This window comes from Phyllobates terribilis, unplaced genomic scaffold, assembly GCF_046119375.1.
Source record: "Phyllobates terribilis strain yellow unplaced genomic scaffold, ASM4611937v1 Scaffold_205__1_contigs__length_3507201, whole genome shotgun sequence".
NCBI lineage: Eukaryota > Metazoa > Chordata > Amphibia > Anura > Dendrobatidae > Phyllobates > Phyllobates terribilis.
In genome coordinates, this window is record NW_027362965.1 from 570,216 (window position 1) to 589,976 (window position 19,761).

Sequence of the window (19,761 nt, forward strand, 5' to 3'; positions counted from 1 at the left end):
ATCTTCTTGGTCTTCTTCAGGGTGGTCTTCAGGGTCATCGTCTTCGGGGGTCCTCGTCTTCGGGGTCCTCGTCTTCTTCGGGTTGGTCTTCTGGGTCCTCGTCTTCGGGGTCCTCATCTTCTTCGGGGTGGTCTTCAGGGTCCTCGTCTTCTTCGGGGTGGTCTTCAGGGTCCTCGTCTTCTTCGGGGTAGTCTTCAGGGTCCTCGTAATCAGGGTCGTCGTCTTCGGGGTCCTCGTCTTCTTAGGGTTGGTCTTCAGGGTCCTCGTATTCAGGGTCGTCATCTTCGGGGGTCCTCGTCTTCGGGGTCCTCGTCTTCTTCAGGTTGGTCTTCTGGGTCCTCATCTTCGGGTTCCTCGTCTTCTTCGGGGTGGTCTTCAGGGTCCTCGTCTTCTTCGGGGTGGTCTTCAGGGTCCTCGTCTTCTTCGGGGTGGTCTTCAGGGTCCTCGTCTTCTTCGGGGTGGTCTTCAGGGTCCTCGTATTCAGGGTCGTCGTCTTCGGGGTCCTCGTCTTCTTAGGGTTGGTCTTCGGGGTCCTCGTCTTCAGGGTCCTCGTCAGGGAGATCTAGAGTGATTACCAAGAACCATTTCAAAAAGCTTGAACTTGGAAATGTAGCAGAAGGTACAAGAAAGCTGAGGAACTACCGAGAACCAGCTGACGGTACTGGAACCCGGATGGGTAGCAGAAGGTACAAGAGCCAATGGAACTGCCGAAGACCAGCTGACGGTACTGGAACTCGGTTACGAAGCAGGAGGTACCTGTGCCAGAAAGCACTACCAAGGACCAGCAGACGTTGGTGGAACTTGGATACCGAGAAGGAGGCACCTAATCCAAAGGCACTGCCGAGAACCAGCTGACGGTACTGGAACCCGGATGGGTAGCAGAAGGTACCCATGTAAAAAAAAGTTCAAGGCCGCGAGCCGGCCGCAGTTACCAAAACCCACAGTCCTACAGGGGGTGCTTGTCCTATTGGCACTATGGAACCAGCCTTCATTGCCAGATCCCGCAGCCCACATAGGAGTCACCTAAACTGCAGGCACCATAGAGTCAGCTAACCCCACCGCAACACGACAGGACAACGCATTGGAGGCAAAGTGACGTTGACACTACCCGGAAACAGCTGGCGTGCTGGAACCAGGATGGGCAGGAGGGAGTACCCGTGCCAAAGTCACTGCCGAGAACCAGCTGACGGTACTGGAACCCGGATGGGTAGTAGAAGGTACAAGAGCAAATGGAACTACCGAGAACCAGCTGGCGGTGCTGGAACCCAGGGTAAATACTAAAAACAGAGTGGAGCCAGAGGTGTAATTGGAGCAAGTTTTAAATCCGTAGTACAGTGGATGTGGACAAAGCAGGAGAATTTGCCGGACACACAGCTGGGGATCAGCTGACGTTACTGAACCCCAATAACACTGGAGCAAGCGCTGACTGTGCAGACAGCACTTCTGAGCAGCAACTAGCGGTATTGGAGCCCAGGGTAAATACTAAAAACGGAGGAGCCAGAGGTGTATTTGGAGGAGGTTTTAAATCCGTAGTACAGTGGATGTGGACAAAGCAGGAGAATTTGCCGGACACACAGCTGGGGATCAGCTGATGTTACTGAACCCCAATAACACTGGAGCAAGCGTTGACTGTGCAGACAGCACTTCTGAGCAGCAACTAGCGGTATTGGAGCCCAGGGTAAATACTAAAAACGGAGGAGCCAGAGGTGTATTTGGAGGAGGTTTTAAATCCGTAGTACAGTGGATGTGGACAAAGCAGGAGAATTTGCCGGACACACAGCTGGGGATCAGCTGACGTTACTGAACCCCAATAACACTGGAGCAAGCGTTGACTGTGCAGACAGCACTTCTGAGCAGCAACTAGCGGTATTGGAGCCCAGGGTAAATACTAAAAACGGAGGAGCCAGAGGTGTATTTGGAGGAGGTTTTAAATCCGTAGTACAGTGGATGTGGACAAAGCAGGAGAATTTGCCGGACACACAGCTGGGGATCAGCTGACGTTACTGAACCCCAATAACACTGGAGCAAGCATTGACTGTGCAGACAGCACTTCTGAGCAGCAACTAGCGGTATTGGAGCCCAGGGTAAATACTAAAAACGGAGGAGCCAGAGGTGTATTTGGAGGAGGTTTTAAATCCGTAGTACAGTGGATGTGGACAAAGCAGGAGAATTTGCCGGACACACAGCTGGGGATCAGCTGACGTTACTGAACCCCAATAACACTGGAGCAAGCATTGACTGTGCAGACAGCACTTCTGAGCAGCAACTAGCGGTATTGAAGCCCAGGGTATATACTAAAAACGGAGGAGCCAGAGGTGTATTTGGAGGAGGTTTTAAATCCGTAGTACAGTGGATGTGGACAAAGCAGGAGAATTTGCCGGACACACAGCTGGGGATCAGCTGACGTTACTGAACCCCAATAACACTGGAGCAAGCGTTGACTGTGCAGACAGCACTTCTGAGCAGCAACTAGCGGTATTGGAGCCCAGGGTAAATACTAAAAACGGAGGAGCCAGAGGTGTATTTGGAGGAGGTTTTAAATCCGTAGTACAGTGGATGTGGACAAAGCAGGAGAATTTGCCGGACACACAGCTGGGGATCAGCTGACGTTACTGAACCCCAATAACACGGCAGCAAGCGTTGACTGTGCAGACGGCACTTCCGAGCGCCAACTGGCGGTGTTGGAGCTCAGGGATAATACTGAAAACAGAGGAGCCAGAGGTGTAATTGGAGAAACTTTCAAATCTGTAGTAGTGAGAATGTGGACAGAGCAGGAGAAATTGCCGTCCGCACAGCAGGGGAACAGCTGACGTTACTGAACCCCAATAACACGGCAGCAAGTGTTGACTGTGCAGACGGCACTTCCGAGTGCCAACTGGCGGTGTTGGAGCTCAGGGATAATACTGAAAACAGAGGAGCCAGAGGTGTAATTGGAGAAACTTTCAAATCTGTAGTAGTGAGAATGTGGACAGAGCAGGAGAAATTGCCGTCCGCACAGCAGGGGAACAGCTGACGTTACTGAACCCCAATAACACGGCAGCAAGTGTTGACTGTGCAGACGGCACTTCCGAGCGCCAACTGGCGGTGTTGGAGCTCAGGGATAATACTGAAAACAGAGGAGCCAGAGGTGTAATTGGAGAAACTTTCAAATCTGTAGTAGTGAGAATGTGGACAGAGCAGGAGAAATTGCCGTCCGCACAGCAGGGGAACAGCTGACGTTACTGAACCCCAATAACACGGCAGCAAGTAACACAGTTTCTGTCCTCCTCCTTCAGTCCGTCCTCTGCCTCTGTTGTTTCTGGGGGTCGTCTCTACTATATGTATTCTGGCAGCTCTTTTTGCCTGCACTATGTCATGCTGTGCCCCCTGAGCTATTCTAGCTAAATCTTCTGCCTTCACTGATCTCCAGTCCGGTCTACTTGCTTTTACCTTCTCTGCAATCTCTTTCTTTAGTCCATTCATGAAAGCACTTGCTAATACCCTCTCACTAGTCTTATTCCCGGGGTTGAACCCCATTTCTGACCAGGTTTTCTTTAGTGCATAGAAATAATCCTTAGGATCTTCCTCCTTTCCCTGCACTCTATCTTCTAGTGTAACTTGCTTTTCTGCTTGCCTGTCTTGACATGTTTTTACCAACGCTGCTGCGAATAGGACTCCAGCTGCTGCATCATTAGATTCTGCATCTACGGGTCCGGTCCTATTGGCATACTGTTTTTTTGTCTCATCTATCAACCTATCATAGCGGGCTTCATCTGCCAATTTTCCCTTAATTACCCCCTGCAGATCTATTCTAGTGGCATGGTACGTACACTGTATGGTGGTGATCATTCTAGCAAAACCCATAGGGGACTGGGATGGAACTGGCAGCTGGGAGATCAGTGCCAACTGCTCTGAAGGACTCCATGCTCTATACATTAACATTGTACGAGCTTCCTGACCTGGAACCACTGCATCCCCCCCTGCTGCTGCTGCTGCTGCTGCTCCCGGTGCTCCTGGCACAACTACCGTCCTCATTGGGAATTGTCTAGCTGGGTGGGGTCTCTGTCCTCCACATGCCACACAGATGTCTACTGTCAAGGGATTCTGATGTCCACATCTGGGGCAAACCCAACATTTAGGTTCCTGGGAATTCTGGTACTGGGGTGGGAGTGACGTCGGGAGCGGACAGGGAGGAAAATCTGTCATTCCAGTTTTTGTCAGTCTGTAACGTCCGTCTCCTAATTCTTCAATCTTTCCTTCAAAATAAGCACATGCATTCATCCATACATCTACTGTCCCTAACAGACCCTTATCTTTCAGCCATCCATGATAGGAGTTAAAGAAGGATTTCCATTTCTCTCCATTCATCTCTCCATTCTCATTCATTCCCGCTTTACACAATATTTTGTCAATTCCAATCAGTGCCTGTTTCCCTTTTCTGCATACCACTAAGTCTTTGGCTATAATGCCTTCCTTGGCATTTTGGTTCCCCATTTTTTTCGGTTCTCCTCACCTAGAAGAGACTCCTCAGTCACTTAGACAATGGTCACTTAGACAATGGGCCACAAAGGTTTCTGAACCATTCCACTACTAGCCTCTCTAGGACTTATACGCCAACCAGAAAAACAGACCAAAAACATCAATCCCGGGACACATCCACAACACAATCATCGGATCCATACTTTCATTCTTAAATTCTCCAAAGGATAGAAGGCAGGACTGTCAATTTATCTGAGGGATTCTACTGGTTCAAAGGGACCTGAGCCAGACAACAATCTGTTGAATTACCTGGGGAGCCGACCGCTCGGGGGTGAGGGAGTCTCTTCTATGCAGTGATATAATTAGGTAGAATATAACAGTTATTCTTACCTCAGCGCTGTATATATCACCAACAGAGAGCTTCACTCGTCCCACGTCTCGGACCGGTCGAGCACCCTTGGGTAGATTAACTCAAGGTCCCTGTTCGAGGCGCCAGCTGTCGTCACTGAATTTTGGGTCTTCTATCCTTTGGATTACGAGCTCGGAGAGAATGAAGACACAGGACAGGATGTTTGTGTCTAAACATACTCTAAAAACTTTATTACAAAACACAGGGCTAATATACACCCTAAAGGCAGGAAACGGATTTGCCATATATGGTTCGATTATACAGTTTAGCTGAACAAGCGAAAAAAGCTAGTTTCTGTATGCTTTAAAATATTTAATTAGACTTATCTAGTTAGCAAGGTCATTTCATCTTTCTGCAAGAACACATTATTGCTACAAGAAGAAACATCTGGCCAGGGAGAATCACGTTATCTTTTTAGCAAGGACACGCTATTGATACAAGAAGGAACATTCATAGCTGTTGTTTTCACCTAAAATAACTGTCAGACTTATATAGCATAGATGGGGCCTTTAAACTTGAGGGACTCCATCTTCTGCTATAACAGGTGGGATATAACATTCAGCCCCCCCCACTGATCAGCAGTTCCCAGTGCCCGTGGTATGTGCTCACTTGCGGAGGGAACTACACAGCTGCATCAACTGCATAGTGGCCACGGCTGGGCACTTCATATCCACTCTTATTGAATAGGCCTAGATTTGCATTACCCAGTTGCAGCCATTATTAAGGTTAGGCCATCAATATAAAAGCAATGGACAATCCCTTTAAGTCCTGCAGAATCTCTTTATGTAGTTTCTCACCATAGCAATACCATACATGTCAACATTAAAGAGAACCTGTAATGTCAGAAAACGCTATTTACCTGGAGATATAGGGTCAATCTGCAGGTAAATATCTTTACAATGCTACATGGCCATCTGACTGTAAGTGCGGCTACCAGGAAAGAAGTAACTTATTTCCTCCCGGGAGCTCTGGGCTTTCAGTCATAGGAGAAGTTACATTCATGGCTCACAGCGCTGCTCACTATACTGTGTGGCTGTAAGCACGCCCCAGAGAAAATTTTCTCCGCACAGATGCGCTGCACATTGAGCTGGCAATCCAAGTGCTGGAGTGTGCTTACAGCAACTACTCATAGTGTAGTAAGCCGGCTTAAGCAACTCCTTGCATGACTGAAAGCCGATGGCTCTTGAAAGAAATATAGTTTAGTTTCTGCCAGTAGCTGAACTTTTAGTAAAGCTGCCAGGAAACGTTGTAACACTATTTACCTGCAGATTATTCCTGTATCTGACGTTTTCAGCTATACCATTTTTGGTATATGGCTTTTTGATAATTTTTTATTCTATTTTCTGTCAGTATTATGGAAGAGCTACATTTTTGGTGAGTTTATTATTTTTTATTCATCATAAGGCTATGATCACACATTACGTTTTTGCAGTGTTTTTTCTGCAACCAAAATCTGCTCTTGCTCAAAAGGGCTCTTTCACACATCAGTATCTCCAGTACGAGTGGTGACAGTTTCCACACATGCTGGAGACATTGATACAAGTAGACCCATTCAAATGAATTGGTCTGTGCACATCTCAGTGTGTTTCCACAGACCGTGTGTTCATGTGCTCCACATACTGACATGTCTGGTTTTTGCAGATGCACGGTCCGCATCCGTGTGACACGTACCGGTGCCTGGGAATCAGCACTACAGTTAGCGCTGTTCCCAAAGGCTGGGTCCTGAATGCTGCCCTCATCATGGGTCCCTTTCGGCGCTGTGATCAGCACCAGCAGGCACAATGATGAGGGTAGTAGTGTCTGATATCGCAGTGTCCACCTGTAAAAATAAGAATAAAAATAATCAAATTCATATACTCACCTCTCCTAGGGGTCCCCCGCTATAATCCTCTGACCGCTGATGCCGATAACCCGGGGAGAATGAGCGGCTCCGGAGCTGCGCTCAGTGAGTGACAGGACACGGCTCCTGAGCTCAGCTCCAGAGCCACTCATTCTCCCCGCCTCCTCGGTGTCAGAGGATTACACTGGGGGACACCTAGGAGAGGTGAGCATATGGATATTATTATTTTATTCTTAGTTTTACACATGGACACAGCGGGAGCAGACCCTACCACTGCCCTCATCCTTGTCCCTGTTGGTGCTGATTGCAGCGCAGGAAAGGAATCATGATGAGGGCAGTTACTGAACCCCAATAACACTGGAGCAAGCGTTGACTGTGCAGACAGCACTTCTGAGCAGCAACTAGCGGTATTGGAGCCCAGGGTAAATACTAAAAATGGAGGAGCCAGAGGTGTATTTGGAGGAGGTTTTAAATCCGTAGTACAGTGGATGTGGACAAAGCAGGAGAATTTGCCGGACACACAGCTGGGGATCAGCTGATGTTACTGAACCCCAATAACACTGGAGCAAGCATTGACTGTGCAGACAGCACTTCTGAGCAGCAACTAGCGGTATTGGAGCCCAGGGTAAATACTAAAAACGGAGGAGCCAGAGGTGTATTTGGAGGAGGTTTTAAATCCGTAGTACAGTGGATGTGGACAAAGCAGGAGAATTTGCCGGACACACAGCTGGGGATCAGCTGACGTTACTGAACCCCAATAACACTGGAGCAAGCGTTGACTGTGCAGACAGCACTTCTGAGCAGCAACTAGCGGTATTGGAGCCCAGGGTAAATACTAAAAACGGAGGAGCCAGAGGTGTATTTGGAGGAGGTTTTAAATCCGTAGTACAGTGGATGTGGACAAAGCAGGAGAATTTGCCGGACACACAGCTGGGGATCAGCTGACGTTACTGAACCCCAATAACATGGCAGCAAGCGTTGACTGTGCAGACGGCACTTCCGAGCGCCAACTGGCGGTGTTGGAGCTCAGGGATAATACTGAAAACAGAGGAGCCAGAGGTGTAATTGGAGAAACTTTCAAATCTGTAGTAGTGAGAATGTGGACAGAGCAGGAGAAATTGCCGTCCGCACAGCAGAGGAACAGCTGCCGTTACTGAACCCCAATAACACGGCAGCAAGTGTTGACTGTGCAGACGGCACTTCCGAGTGCCAACTGGCGGTGTTGGAGCTCAGGGATAATACTGAAAACAGAGGAGCCAGAGGTGTAATTGGAGAAACTTTCAAATCTGTAGTAGTGAGAATGTGGACAGAGCAGGAGAAATTGCCGTCCGCACAGCAGGGGAACAGCTGACGTTACTGAACCCCAATAACACGGCAGCAAGTGTTGACTGTGCAGACGGCATTTCCGAGTGCCAACTGGCGGTGTTGGAGCTCAGGGATAATACTGAAAACAGAGGAGCCAGAGGTGTAATTGGAGAAACTTTCAAATCTGTAGTAGTGAGAATGTGGACAGAGCAGGAGAAATTGCCGTCCGCACAGCAGGGGAACAGCTGACGTTACTGAACCCCAATAACACGGCAGCAAGTGTTGACTGTGCAGACGGCACTTCCGAGCGCCAACTGGCGGTGTTGGAGCTCAGGGATAATACTGAAAACAGAGGAGCCAGAGGTGTAATTGGAGAAACTTTCAAATCTGTAGTAGTGAGAATGTGGACAGAGCAGGAGAAATTGCCGTCCGCACAGCAGGGGAACAGCTGACGTTACTGAACCCCAATAACACGGCAGCAAGTGTTGACTGTGCAGACGGCACTTCCGAGCGCCAACTGGCGGTGTTGGAGCTCAGGGATAATACTGAAAACAGAGGAGCCAGAGGTGTAATTGGAAAAACTTTCAAATCTGTAGTAGTGAGAATGTGGACAGAGCAGGAGAAATTGCCGTCCGCACAGCAGGGGAACAGCTGACGTTACTGAACCCCAATAACACAGCAGCAAGTGTTGACTGTGCAGACGGCACTTCCGAGCGCCAACTGGCGGTGTTGGAGCTCAGGGATAATACTGAAAACAGAGGAGCCAGAGGTGTAATTGGGGAAACTTTCAAATCTGTAGTAGTGAGAATGTGGACAGAGCAGGAGAAATTGCCGTCCGCACAGCAGGGGAACAGCTGACGTTACTGAACCCCAATAACACGGCAGCAAGTGTTGACTGTGCAGACGGCACTTCCGAGCGCCAACTGGCGGTGTTGGAGCTCAGGGATAATACTGAAAACAGAGGAGCCAGAGGTGTAATTGGAGAAACTTTCAAATCTGTGGTAGTGAGAATGTGGACAGAGCAGGAGAAATTGCCGTCCGCACAGCAGGGGAACAGCTGACGTTACTGAACCCCAATAACACGACAGCAAGTGTTGACTGTGCAGACGGCACTTCCGAGCGCCAACTGGCGGTGTTGGAGCTCAGGGATAATACTGAAAACAGAGGAGCCAGAGGTGTAATTGGAGAAACTTTCAAATCTGTAGTAGTGAGAATGTGGACAGAGCAGGAGAAATTGCCGTCCGCACAGCAGGGGAACAGCTGACGTTACTGAACCCCAATAACACGGCAGCAAGTGTTGACTGTGCAGACGGCACTTCCGAGCGCCAACTGGCGGTGTTGGAGCTCAGGGATAATACTGAAAACAGAGGAGCCAGAGGTGTAATTGGAGAAACTTTCAAATCTGTAGTAGTGAGAATGTGGACAGAGCAGGAGAAATTGCCGTCCGCACAGCAGGGGAACAGCTGACGTTACTGAACCCCAATAACACGGCAGCAAGTGTTGACTGTGCAGACGGCACTTCCGAGCGCCAACTGGCGGTGTTGGAGCTCAGGGATAATACTGAAAACAGAGGAGCCAGAGATGTAATTGGAGAAACTTTCAAATCTGTAGTAGTGAGAATGTGGACAGAGCAGGAGAAATTGCCGTCCGCACAGCAGGGGAACAGCTGACGTTACTGAACCCCAATAACACGGCAGCAAGTGTTGACTGTGCAGACGGCACTTCCGAGCGCCAGCTGGCGGTGTTGGAGCTCAGGGATAATACTGAAAACAGAGGAGCCAGAGGTGCAATTGGAGAAACTTTCAAATCTGTAGTAGTGAGAATGTGGACAGAGCAGGAGAAATTGCCGTCCGCACAGCAGGGGAACAGCTGACGTTACTGAACCCCAATAACACGGCAGCAAGTGTTGACTGTGCAGACGGCACTTCCGAGCGCCAACTGGCGGTGTTGGAGCTCAGGGATAATACTGAAAACAGAGGAGCCAGAGGTGTAATTGGAGAAACTTTCAAATCTGTAGTAGTGAGAATGTGGACAGAGCAGGAGAAATTGCCGTCCGCACAGCAGGGGAACAGCTGACGTTACTGAACCCCAATAACATGGCAGCAAGTGTTGACTGTGCAGACGGCACTTCCGAGCGCCAACTGGCGGTGTTGGAGCTCAGGGATAATACTGAAAACAGAGGAGCCAGAGGTGTAATTGGAGAAACTTTCAAATCTGTAGTAGTGAGAATGTGGACAGAGCAGGAGAAATTGCCGTCCGCACAGCAGGGGAACAGCTGACGTTACTGAACCCCAATAACACGGCAGCAAGTGTTGACTGTGCAGACGGCACTTCCGAGCGCCAACTGGCGGTGTTGGAGCTCAGGGATAATACTGAAAACAGAGGAGCCAGAGATGTAATTGGAGAAACTTTCAAATCTGTAGTAGTGAGAATGTGGACAGAGCAGGAGAAATTGCCGTCCGCACAGCAGGGGAACAGCTGACGTTACTGAACCCCAATAACACGGCAGCAAGTGTTGACTGTGCAGACGGCACTTCCGAGCGCCAACTGGCGGTGTTGGAGCTCAGGGATAATACTGAAAACAGAGGAGCCAGAGGTGTAATTGGAGAAACTTTCAAATCTGTAGTAGTGAGAATGTGGACAGAGCAGGAGAAATTGCCGTCCGCACAGCAGGGGAACAGCTGACGTTACTGAACCCCAATAACACGGCAGCAAGTGTTGACTGTGCAGACGGCACTTCCGAGCACCAACTGGCGGTGTTGGAGCTCAGGGATTACAGTTCAGGTGGTAGAAACATGAACAGAACAGGAGACCTGGATACTGTTGCCAACCAATTATTTATTCTGGAAGAGGACTGGCAAATTCATGAGAGATCCAGGCCTTGTTCATTTTGAGAAAAGTAAGCCGGTCAACGTTATCGGAGGATAGTCGCATGCGACGGTCTGTTAGTACACCACCTGCGGCACTAAAGACGCGTTCCGATAATACACTAGCAGCAGGGCAAGCTAGCACCTCCAATGCATACTGACTAAGCTCTGGCCATGTATCCAGCTTACAGACCCAAAACTTGAAGGGAGAAGAGCTGTCTGGGAGTACACTAAGAGGGCAAGACATGTAGTCTGTCACCATCTGACGGAAACGTTGCCTCCTGCTGACTGGAGCCGTCTGTGATGGTGTAGACATTTGTGGCGGCGGGGACACAAAACTTTGCCACATTTGGGCCATACTGGTCTTGCCTTGTGCTGAGGCGCTGCTTCTGCTCCCTCTTTGTGCAGAGCTTCCTCCACTGCCTCGACGCACTGAGCTGCTTTGTAAAGCACTAGCAGCACTGCTCTCGGTTGGAATGGAGAACATGATGGAATGCACCAGTGCGTCTTGGTACTCCCGCATTTTACGCTCCCGGTTCAATGGTGTTATGAGGCTTTGTAAGTTGTCCCGGTAGCGAGGATCTAGGAGGGTGGACACCCAATAATCAGCCGTGTTGAGAATATGGGCGATGCGGCGGTCGTTTCTCAGGCACTGCAGCATGAAATCAACCATGTGCTGCAGACTGCCAACTGGCCAAGAAACGCTGTCCCCTGCTTGAGGCGTGATCTCTGCCTGCTCTGCATCACCCCACCCTCGCTCTAGATACTGACTACTAGAGCATTGTGTACCTCCCTCCTCTGGACAGATGTCTTCCTCATCCATTGACTCCTCCTCATCCTCCGCACAAAGTGTCCCCTGCCTAGGCCTTTGTGAGGAACCACGTTGCGCAGACTGTAGAGAAGCAGATGGCATTTGTGACTCCTCATCCTCCACCTCTTCCAAAACCTCGTCCCGTAGTGCTTGCAGTGTTTTTTCAAGCAGGCAGATAAGAGGGATAGTCATGCTGACTAGTGCATCATCTGCACTCGCCATCCGCGTGGAATAATCGAAGGCACGCAAAACGTGGCAAATGTCCTTCATAGAGGCCCACTCAGTGGTGGTGAAGTGTGAACGGCGCGCACTGCGACTTGTTTGCGCCTGCTGCAGCTGGTACTCCATTACTGCTGCCTGCTGCTCACACAACCTCTCCAACATATGTAACGTTGAATTCCACCTGGTGGGTAGGTCACATATGATGCGATGTTCCGGAAGACGTAATCGGCGCTGCAGAGCTGCAATGCGGGATCTTGCATTGCTGGAACGCCGCAAGTGAGCGCACTCTATGCGGACCTTGTGAAGCAGTGCATCAAGATCCGGATAGTCCCTCAAAAAACTCTGCACGACCAAGTTGAGCACATGTGCCAGACATGGGATGTGAGTGAGGTTGCCTAGGCCCAGAGCTGCCACCAGATTTCGGCCATTGTCACACACTACCATGCCTGGCTGGAGATTCGCTGGCACAAACCACACGTCGCTCTGCTGCTTGATGGCATTCCAGAGCTCCTGCGCTGTGTGGCTTCGATTCCCCAAAGAAATTAATTTTAATACGGCCTGTTGACGTTTGGCCACGGCTGTGCTCATATCGGTCATCATAACAGGTAACCGTTCACGGGTCGATGTGGAGGTAGACCGTGACGGCTCCTGCAGCGCTGATTCAGAGGAACTGGAGTATGAGGAGGAGTCAGTGTACAGACTGGATTCCTGCAATCCTTGGAGTTGGCAGAACACGTACAGCGCCACTCTCAAGATTTGTACCCGGCTCCACAACATTTACCCAATGGGCAGTGAGGGAAAGGTATCGTCCCTGTCCATGCTTACTGGTCCACGCATCGGTGGTCAGGTGGACCTTGCTACTGACGGCGTTTTGTAGCGCATGTTTAATTTTTCCCTCCACATGATGTTGCAGGGCAGGGACGGCTTGCCTGCTGAAATAAAAGCGGCTGGGCACGTTGTATTGTGGGACTGCCAATGCCATAAAGTTACGGAATGTGTCAGTCTCCACCAGCCTGAATGATAGCATTTCAAGGGCCAGTAGTTTAGCAATGCCAGCATTCAGAGCCTGTGCTCGGGGGTGGTTTGCCGAGTATGGGCGCCTTTTCTCCCATGCCTGTGCTAACGATGGCTGTAGACTGGCCTGGGAGTGTGAGGATGACTGGGAAAGTGGTGCTGTGGGTGGAATTACACTGTGTCTCTGTACAACAGTGCCAGAGATTCTTCCATGGCGATCCTGTGAGGAAGCCGAACCAGCTGTGTGTGAGCTGGAGGAAGAGGCTACAACACGAGCTGAAGAGGTGGTAGGTGGCGCTGTAGGTTGGCCTAGGTCTTCAGTGTGTTTTTGTAACTCCACCACGTGCTTGGTCCGCACATGTTTCCACATATTTGTGGTATTGAGGTTGCTGACACTTTTCCCTCTTTTCACCTTCTGATTACACAGCTTGCATTTGACAAAGCAAATGTCATCTGCAACTGTGTCAAAAAAGGACCAGGCACTGCAAGTCTTGGGAGCGCCCGCTTTGGATTTTGGAAGAGCCATGCTCCTAATGGGTGCCGAAGTGGAGGCTACAGGCAACCAAGTCTGCCCCCTCCCTCTCCCTCCTTTTTGGGCCGTTCGGGGAATCTCTTCCTCAGAGCTGCTCCCACCACCTTCCTGTCCCTCACGCCATGATGGGTCAAGGACCTCATCATCTACACCACCCTCTTCAAACAACTGCTTCTCCTGGGTAGTCTCGACAGCACAGTACGCACCAGAAAGTGGCACCTGAGTCTCATCATCAGATGCGTACTGAGGTGTGCTGCTGACCATAGGCACTGGCCCACCCGCCTCTTCAGATTCAGAGAGACAAAACGGTTGCGCATCACTGCATACTACCTCTTCTTCAAATTCTAGAATTCTGCTTGGCTGGCCCCCTCTTTCCAAGCCAAGAGATTCAGAGAACAGAAGTAGAGATGGCTCCTGTCCAGGGCTCTCTGACTGCCTGGGCAATTTGGCAGTGGTGAAGAGACAGATGGGTGCTCTTCAGTGCTCAGGACCTGAGAGGATCTGGAACTAATTGAAGTCGATGCGTTAGCTGCCATCCATCCGACAACGGCTTCAATTTGGTCCTCGCGCAGCAGTGGGGTACGGCTAGCTCCTACAAAGCTGCGCATAAAGGACTGTTCCCTGGTAAAACTGGGGGATTCTGAGTCACTGGTGCCCGCAGCAGGCACAGAATCCCCACGTCCTCTTCCTGCAGGCACAGAATCCTCACGTCCTCTCCCTGCAGAAACTCCACGCCCACGCCCACGACCACATGCCTTACTCCCTGCCTTCTTCATCTTGGTAGACTGATAAAGATAGGCAGAAAAGTACTAAGGGCTTAGTGTGCTTATTCCTGAACAGCTGCTAACAGGTATAAGAAACACTAATTTTATAAAGTGTGGACTAGACTTTAATATGAGCTAATGTGGCCTACACAACTGTAAAGTGGAGTGTTTGGTGAACTTTATTTAGGTTTTTTTTGTCACAAAAAGACACTGGATGTGCCTAAAGATGTAATAACGATAGTATCACAAACTTTTTGTAGCTATTACAATGTAGGAAGGTAACCTACAATGCAATAGATGAGGCTGCAAAAAATAGGCTAATACTAATCTGGCTGGGGCTGCAGGGCCCAATGCTGCAGAAAGGCTCCTCTAACTACTCCTATATAGTGTGTTTGGAACCAATTTAGCTGAATACGGATGGAACCACCACACTAATAGGAGATATCAGGAAAAATTATGAATTGGCAAAAAAGGACAATGTATGAGGCAGTGACACACACTGAGCGCACTACAACCAGACGTGGCTGAAGCACACACTACAGGGTAAGCTGCACTCACACACAGAGACCTTGCAGAAAGCGGTGAACAGCACAGAGAACTGTGGACTAGCGCTGCAAGGCACAGCGATTTATAAAGTAGCTTGGGTAAAGCAGAATAGACCAAATAGGTAGCTAAAACTGTCCCTCAGAACAACAGTGTTCCCTAACTGAATTCACAGCAGAGTGAGCTCAAAATGGCGGCGGCGGCTTTTATAGTGCATCATGACATCATTTCAGCAGCCAATCACAGCCATGCCATTAGTTAAGATGCCTACATGCCTAACAGGATGTGCCCACACTTCTTAGGATCCTCATTGGCTGAATAAAATGAAAATGGCTCATTGCATTATGGGAACTTCCGATTCCGGTATACGATATTGCAAAAGTATCGGAATTAAGTATCGGAATTCCGATACTGCGAATATCGGCCGATACCCGATATTTCAGTATCGGAATGCTCAACACTAATAAAATTACATCTTATGCTTAGTGATAGTTAATTAATCCAGGGATTTAATCTGACTGCCAGATTGGAGTCGGGAAGTGAATTTTTCCTCAATGATGTAAATTGGCCTATACCGCATGTTTTTTTTTTGCCTTCCCCTGGATCAACGCTGCGGAATAGCTGCAGTGCACAAGAAATAGGCTGAACTGGATGGACGCTTGTCTTTTTTCGGCCTTATAAACTATGTAACTATGTACTGGCTCTGTCCCCGGTCAGGGTCCATGCAAGAAGGCCCGCGAGGGGTGACCGGTCCCTGATTATCTGACTTTGCACTTCATGTCTTTGTCGGAAAAGTCCGGAGGCTTAGTGGATCCCAGGGGGATACGGACCGAGCGGAGTCGCCACCTGTATGCCCTAATCTGAGTTTATCCAGAGGGAATCGGCCTTACGCCACGTTCTCACCACAAGTCACCAAAAGGGCACCCAGTCGGTCCGGAAACTACACGTTACCCACAAGGGACATCGCAGTACCTACACGGGACTCAGTGGGGGACACAAGGTGGGAGAAGACGAGGGAGGAGAGGAACACACTAGAGAGGGGTCCTGACAGGTGCTCCTGATCTACTTGGAAAGTGCTGAACCCCTTCCTGGTGGCCACAGCTCACCGTGTGAAAGCAGAGAGAAGCTTTGCAGCTGATAAATCATCAAAGTGAGTAAAGACTCGGATGACTTCAACTACCGCCTCTGCCTATTCTTTCTTCCGCGGCACTGCACCCGCCATCGCTCTACATCTCACTACACTGCCCTGAGGCCCCGCTCCACCTGTGGGGAGCCGCACCAACTAAGCTGCCAGAACACCGGCCTCAGAGGACTGAAGCAGCACTGGTGATCCTCACCAGACACCACAGGTGGCGTAGTCGAACATTACAACCCCCCCTTTTTAGTGACAGCCCTGGGCCACGGTCCGGGCCACGGCCACGACGACATCACCCCACACCATCTACTGGCCCAGCACCGAGTATTCCCCATTGTCCAGGGAGGGCGTAACACACGCCTACAGGAGGCGGACACTCAGACATAATAGACTGCATCTGAAAGTCCGCTTCCAGTAAGTGTACACTTCCGAAAATAATGCCAGCAGAACGCACGTTCGCTCTGTCAGCACCATTACAGTATATGGCCCCATAGGCACATATGTCTGAATCCCGTTTTGTGGGGGGTTTGGATATAGCCCCCGACAGGGATAATGAGCGTAATGTGAAAGCACAGTAAGCCAGGGATATGGTACAGATTTACAGTTTGGATCATTTCATATGGGAAGATACCACATAAGTGTACTTTTTTTTTTCACTTTCAAGTTTAGTAGCAGAATACTTTTATTTCATACTTTATTTAGATTTATTTTTTACGTAGCTTTAACTTTTACTTTACAGTCACTGATCTAATATCCTGCAATACTTCAGTACTGCAGAATATTAGGTCTGTCTGTTTTATATTGAAAGTTCACATGTAGGACCCTGCATATTCCAGGCCCCAAAGATGGCTAACCTAAAGCCATTACTTGGCCTCAGGTTACCATAGGCTTAAGAGTAAGCCCTTCCCCTGCAATAGCCATCTAGATTCCGCTGTCACAATTTATGGCGGTATCTAAGGGGTTAAAAAGTATTGGTTACTACGCTGCATTGTGACATCATCACTTACCTTATATGGAAGCTGGCAGTGATGTCACACTGGTGAGTGATGTCACAATAGAGCGGAACCTATAAACATTCCGTCCCATCTCACACAGGTCAGACTTGGTATTTGTTCGTCTTCTGACAGCACTTACTTAGATCTTCTTCTTGTGGATTAGCGATTTACTTGTGGATTAGCGAATTATTTGCGATTTCCTTGTGGATTAGCGGTTTACTTGTGGATTAGTAGATTACATCTGGATTATCGAATTACTTCTGGATTATCGGATTATTTCTGGATTTTCTTGAAGTCATTGACTGAGGACTTCTCCATCTGGAGGTAAATCTATTCTGTGCTGTTAATTATAAGACTGCTCGTTTTTATCCCATCATTATTTTTTCCATATTATTATTTCCAAGACCCGTAACGTTATCATTTTTCGGGATCTGGGGCCGGGTGAGGGATTATTTTTTGTGCACGGAGCTGTCATTTTTCATTATTTCGGGGGTAGATACAATGTTTTGATCGCCTCTAGTTGCATTTTATTGCAATATTGCGGTGGCCAAAATAACGTAATTCTGGAGTTTGGATTTTTTTTCTCGTTACGCCGTTTACTGATCTGATTACTTAATATTTTGATAGATTGAACATTTCTTAACGCGATGATACCAAATATGTGTATTTTTTTTTTATGAGCCGGTTATCACAGGAGATTCACAATGAAAGGCACGGGGGTCTTCTGCAGACTCCGGTTTGTCATGACAGCCCACTGATGCCCTGCGATCACGTGACAACATCGCTGATGTGAACGTTGATAGATAGATGGAGATTATAAGGTGGGAGGGGGGATAAAGTGCAAAAATGCATTCATCTCTTGCTGTACTGTACGTATATATGTGAACCCTCTCCACATGTACAGCACTCTGGAATTACCAGGGTGGTCCGGTCTACAAGTCTGCAGTCACTCTATGATTCTCCGCCAGTGGGCGAGTGACTAGTGCTGGACTAGTCTTGTCTCTGGCTATGGTTTCCGGCTCGCTCTTCATTGTACATAATGTACCTTGCTGCAATTGTGCTGGCAGACTGCAGTTCATGCTCCCGGGGTTTGGGCCGGAGAAATCAGGTGACAGGTTCCCTTTAGAAATAAAGAATAGTAATAATAATGGCAGCCAGCTATTTACTGTGTATGGGGCATGGCAAGCTGCTCAACGTATTATGACCCCATGTATTATAGCATCAATATATCTTCATCTCCTTCAGATTTTACTCCTGACTCTGTCTGGTCAAGGACCACAGAGGGGACGTCAGTCACCACCGTGCATCAGCTGAGAAGAGACCTTCAGCGTGTACAGGACACAGCAGAGAGCCGGACATCTTTAGGGTGAGTATAATGGCGGAGGTGCTGGGCTCCTGTGTCCCTCTTACTTAGACTGATTAGATAAGTGGAGGAGGTCGGACCATGGCTGTTGGCACCAAGTATTATGGCACATGGTACCACGTATTGTGGTACATGACACCATTTGTTATGGCATGATGTAAAATGGCATCAATATGTTTTCATCTCCTTCAGATTTTACTCCTGACTCTGTCTGGTCAAGGACCACAGAGGGGACGTCAGTCACCACCGTGCATCAGCTGAGAAGAGACCTTCAGCGTGTACAGGACACAGCAGAGAGCCGGACATCTTTAGGGTGAGTATAATGGCGGAGGTGCTGGGCTCCTGTGTCCCTCTTACTTAGACTGATTAGATAAGTGGAGGAGGTCGGACCATGGTTGTTGGCACCAAGTATTATGGCACATGGTACCACGTATTGTGGTACATGACACCATTTGTTATGGCATGATGTAAAATGGCATCAATATGTTTTCATCTCCTTCAGATTTTACTCCTGACTCTGTCTGGTCAAGGACCACAGAGGGGACGTCAGTCACCACCGTCCATCAGCTGAGAAGAGACCTTCAGCGTGTACAGGACACAGCACAGAGCCGGACATCTTTAGGGTGAGTATAATGGCGGAGGTGCTGGGCTCCTGTGTCCCTCTTACTTAGACTGATTAGATAAGTGGAGGAGGTCGGACCATGGCTGTTGGCACCAAGTATTATGGCACATGGTACCACGTATTGTGGTACATGACACCATTTGTTATGGCATGATGTAAAATGGCATCAATATGTTTTCATCTCCTTCAGATTTTACTCCTGACTCTGTCTGGTCAAGGACCACAGAGAGGACGTCAGTCACCACCGTCCATCAGCTGAGAAGAGACCTTCAGCGTGTACAAGACACAGCAGAGAGCCGGACATCTTTAGGGTGAGTATAATGGCGGAGGTGCTGACTGTTGGCACCGACCATTGATTTAGGCCGGGGTTGTACAAGCCAACTTATGGCATTTAACGACTATCATTCGGTTGCTTGTTGGCTGATTGTGTCACTTAATTGCCTATTTGAGCATTTCTTATTGCTGCAAAATACTGACCAAATACTGGACGTGTGAACATGGCTTAATGCTGAAAATTATTTGGTTTAGATCTAAAATAAAACCTGTGTCAAGTTGTAGTTTGTGCTGATGGGGTCTACCATTGCTGTACACACAGGACTGGGGGAAATAAAATGGTAAAATCTAATCTGTGACTTGGATTATAGGTTGGAATAACACTCTACTGCTCGGAACTTATCACACTTTTCCTTCTGGAGCAGTGAAAACGCTACTTTAAAGTTTGTTTTTGGCTAAGAAACCTGATTTGCATTGTGGAATTCACCAGCTATTACTGTAAGTATTCTGAGGTTAATAGAACAAACATTTCCTGCTGAAAAATAAAAGAATAAAATCTGACCAATCTATTCTTCATTTTAGGGTGGATAAACTACTACAGAGCTGAA